Source organism: Oncorhynchus masou, unplaced genomic scaffold (genome assembly GCF_036934945.1).
Source record: "Oncorhynchus masou masou isolate Uvic2021 unplaced genomic scaffold, UVic_Omas_1.1 unplaced_scaffold_543, whole genome shotgun sequence".
In the NCBI taxonomy this organism is placed as follows: Eukaryota; Metazoa; Chordata; class Actinopteri; order Salmoniformes; family Salmonidae; genus Oncorhynchus; species Oncorhynchus masou.
The window spans coordinates 357616-362615 of record NW_027011844.1 but is presented as its reverse complement, the minus strand read 5'-3'; the positions used below and the strand labels follow the sequence as shown (position 1 = coordinate 362615).

The 5000-nt window shown below is 44.2% G+C and overlaps 1 pseudogene; it reads left to right on the top strand.

The window, feature by feature from the left end:
• Window positions 1–5000, top strand: part of LOC135536004 (voltage-dependent T-type calcium channel subunit alpha-1H-like) — a 118685-nt pseudogene that overhangs the window by 101664 nt on the left and 12021 nt on the right.

Below are 5000 nucleotides of genomic sequence, written 5' to 3'. Positions count from 1 at the left end.
ACAGGATGAATCTGTATTAGAGAGTAGGGCTGGAGGAGAAGAGACAGAGAGAATAGTATAGGATGAATCTGTATTAGAGAGTAGGGCTGGAGGAGAAGAGAATAGTACAGGTTAAATCTGTATTAGAGAGTAGGGCTGGAGGAGAAGAGACAGAGAGAATAGTACAGGATGAATCTGTATTAGAGAGTAGGGCTGGAGGAGAAGAGACAGAGAATAGTATAGGATGAATCTGTATTAGAGAGTAGGGCTGGAGGAGAAGAGACAGAGAGAATAGTATAGGATGAATCTGTATTAGAGAGTAGGGCTGGAGGAGAAGAGACAGAGAGAATAGTACAGGATGAATCTGTATTAGAGAGTAGGGCTGGAGGAGAAGAGACAGAGAGAATAGTATAGGATGAATCTGTATTAGAGAGTAGGGCTGGAGGAGAAGAGACAGAGAGAATAGTACAGGATGAATCTGTATTAGAGAGTAGGGCTGGAGGAGAAGAGACAGAGAGAATAGTACAGGATGAATCTGTATTAGAGAGTAGGGCTGGAGGAGAAGAGACAGAGAGAATAGTATAGGATGAATCTGTATTAGAGAGTAGGGCTGGAGGAGAAGAGACAGAGAATAGTACAGGATGAATCTGTATTAGAGAGTAGGGCTGGAGGAGAAGAGACAGAGAGAATAGTATAGGATGAATCTGTATTAGAGAGTAGGGCTGGAGGAGAAGAGAATAGTACAGGTTAAATCTGTATTAGAGAGTAGGGCTGGAGGAGAAGAGACAGAGAGAATAGTACAGGATGAATCTGTATTAGAGAGTAGGGCTGGAGGAGAAGAGACAGAGAGAATAGTATAGGATGAATCTGTATTAGAGAGTAGGGCTGGAGGAGAAGAGACAGAGAGAATAGTATAGGATGAATCTGTATTAGAGAGTAGGGCTGGAGGAGAAGAGACAGAGAGAATAGTACAGGATGAATCTGTATTAGAGAGTAGGGCTGGAGGAGAAGAGACAGAGAGAATAGTATAGGATGAATCTGTATTAGAGAGTAGGGCTGGAGGAGAAGAGACAGAGAGAATAGTACAGGATGAATCTGTATTAGAGAGTAGGGCTGGAGGAGAAGAGACAGAGAGAATAGTACAGGATGAATCTGTATTAGAGAGTAGGGCTGGAGGAGAAGAGACAGAGAGAATAGTACAGGATGAATCTGTATTAGAGAGTAGGGCTGGAGGAGAAGAGACAGAGATAATAGTACAGGATGAATCTGTATTAGAGAGTAGGGCTGGAGGGGAGAAGAGACAGAGATAATAGTATAGGATGAATCTGTATTAGAGAGTAGGGCTGGAGGAGAAGAGAATAGTACAGGATGAATCTGTATTAGAGAGTAGGGCTGGAGGAGAAGAGACAGAGAGAATAGTATAGGATGAATCTGTATTAGAGAGTAGGGCTGGAGGAGAAGAGACAGAGAGAATAGTACAGGATGAATCTGTATTAGAGAGTAGGGCTGGAGGAGAAGAGACAGAGAGAATAGTATAGGATAAATCTGTATTAGAGAGTAGGGCTGGAGGAGAAGAGAATAGTACATGATGAATCTGTATTAGAGAGTAGGGCTGGAGGAGAAGAGACAGAGAGAATAGTACAGGATGAATCTGTATTAGAGAGTAGGGCTGGAGGAGAAGAGACAGAGAGAATAGTATAGGATGAATCTGTATTAGAGAGTAGGGCTGGAGGAGAAGAGAATAGTACAGGATGAATCTGTATTAGAGAGTAGGGCTGGAGGAGAAGAGACAGAGAGAATAGTATAGGATGAATCTGTATTAGAGAGTAGGGCTGGAGGAGAAGAGAATAGTACAGGATGAATCTGTATTAGAGAGTAGGGCTGGAGGAGAAGAGACAGAGAGAATAGTATAGGATAAATCTGTATTAGAGAGTAGGGCTGGAGGAGAAGAGACAGAGAGAATAGTATAGGATAAATCTGTATTAGAGAGTAGGGCTGGAGGAGAAGAGACAGAGAGAATAGTACAGGATGAATCTGTATTAGAGAGTAGGGCTGGAGGAGAAGAGACAGAGAGAATAGTATAGGATAAATCTGTATTAGAGAGTAGGGCTGGAGGAGAAGAGAATAGTACAGGATGAATCTGTATTAGAGAGTAGGGCTGGAGGAGAAGAGAATAGTACAGGATGAATCTGTATTAGAGAGTAGGGCTGGAGGAGAAGAGACTGAGAGAATAGTACAGGATGAATCTGTATTAGAGAGTAGGGCTGGAGGAGAAGAGACAGAGAGAATAGTATAGGATGAATCTGTATTAGAGAGTAGGGCTGGAGGAGAAGAGACAGAGAGAATAGTCTAGGATGAATCTGTATTAGAGAGTAGGGCTGGAGGAGAAGAGACAGAGAGAATAGTACAGGATGAATCTGTATTAGAGAGTAGGGCTGGAGGAGAAGAGACAGAGAGAATAGTACAGGATGAATCTGTATTAGAGAGTAGGGCTGGAGGAGAAGAGACAGATAGAATAGTCTAGGATGAATCTGTATTAGAGAGTAGGGCTGGAGGAGAAGAGACAGAGAATAGTACAGGATGAATCTGTATTAGAGTAGGGCTGGAGGAGAAGAGACAGAGAGAATAGTACAGGATGAATCTGTATTAGAGAGTAGGGCTGGAGGAGAAGAGACAGAGAGAATAGTATAGGATGAATCTTTATTAGAGAGTAGGGCTGGAGGAGAAGAGACAGAGATAATACATCTGAGTTAGAGCAGACAGATCACAGATCACATGACTACAGATGAGTTAGAGCAGACAGATCACAGTGTTCATGACTACAGAAGAGTTAGAGCAGACAGATCACAGATCACATGACTACAGCTGAGTTAGAGCAGACAGATCACAGTGTTCATGACTACAGAAGAGTTAGAGCAGACAGATCACAGTGTCCATGACTACAGAAGAGTTAGAGCAGACAGATCACAGTGTCCATGACTACAGAAGAGTTAAAGCAGACAGATCACAGATCACATGACTACAGAAGAGTTAGAGCAGACAGATCACAGTGTTCATGACTACAGAAGAGTTAGAGCAGACAGATCACAGTGTCCATGACTACAGAAGAGTTAGAGCAGACAGATCACAGTGTCCATGACTACAGAAGAGTTAGAGCAGACAGATCACAGTGTTCATGACTACAGCTGAGTTAGAGCAGACAGATTGGCCTATTCTTTTCTAATCCAGACGTGTGTGTGTGTGTGTGTGTGTGTGTGTGTGTGTGTGTGTGTGTGTGTGTGTGTGTGTGTGTGTGTGTGTGTGTGTGTGTGTGTGTGTGTGTGTGTGTGTGTGTGTGTGTGTGTGTTACAGAGTGTAACGACAGTAATCCGTGTGAGGGTCTGAGTCGCCACGCCACCTTTGAGAACTTTGGGATGGCGTTTCTCACGCTGTTCAGAGTCTCTACTGGGGACAACTGGAACGGCATCATGAAGGTTGACCTGCTGACTCACCTGTTACCGCTGACACACCTGTTACTACTGACTCACCTGTTACTACTGACACACCTGTTACTACTGACTCACCTGTTACTACTGACTCACCTGTTACTACTGACACACCTGCTACTACTGACACACCTGTTACTACTGACACACCTGTTACTACTGACACACCTGTTACTACTGACACACCTGTTACTGCTGACACACCTGTTACTACTGACACACCTGCTACTACTGACACACCTGTTACTACTGACACACCTGCTACTACTGACTCACCTGTTACTACTGACACACCTGTTACTACTGACACACCTGTTACTACTGACACACCTGTTACTACTGACACACCTGTTACTACTGACACACCTGTTACTACTGACACACCTGTTACTACTGACACACCTGTTACTGCTGACACACCTGTTACTACTGACACACCTGTTACTACTGACACACCTGTTACTACTGACACACCTGTTACTACTGACACACCTGTTACTGCTGACACACCTGTTACTACTGACACACCTGTTACTACTGACACACCTGTTACTACTGACACACCTGTTACTACTGACACACCTGTTACTACTGACACACCTGTTACCGCTGACACACCTGTTACCGCTGACACACCTGTTACTACTGACTCACCTGTTACTACTGACACACCTGCTACTACAGACACACCTGCTACTACTGACACACCTGTTACTACTGACACACCTGTTACTACTGACACACCTGTTACTACTGACACACCTGCTACTACAGACACACCTGTTACTACTGACACACCTGTTACTACTGACACACCTGTTACTACTGACACACCTGCTACTACTGACACACCTGTTACTACTGACACACCTGTTACTGCTGACACACCTGTTACTACTGACACACCTGTTACTACTGACACACCTGTTACTACTGACACACCTGCTACTACTGACACACCTGTTACTACTGACACACCTGTTACTGCTGACACACCTGTTACTACTGACACACCTGTTACTGCTGACACACCTGTTACTACTGACACAACTGTTACCACTGACACACCTGCTGACACACTGTTACTACACACCTGACACACCTGTTACTACTGACACACCTGTTACTACTGACACACCTGTTACTACTGACACACCTGTTACTACTGACACACCACTACTGACACCTGTTACTACTGACACACCTGTTACTACTGACACACCTGTTACTACTGACACACCTGTTACTGACACACCTGTTACACTGACACACCTGTTACTACTGACACACCTGTTACTACTGACACACCTGTTACTACTGACACACCTGTTACTACTGACACACCTGTTACTACTGACACACCTGTTACTACTGACACACCTGTTACTACTGACACACCTGTTACTACTGACACACCTGCTACTACACCTGTTACTACTGACACACCTGTTACTACTGACACACCCTGCTACTACTGACACACCTGTTACTACTGACACACACACACCTGTTACTACTGACACACCTGTTACTACG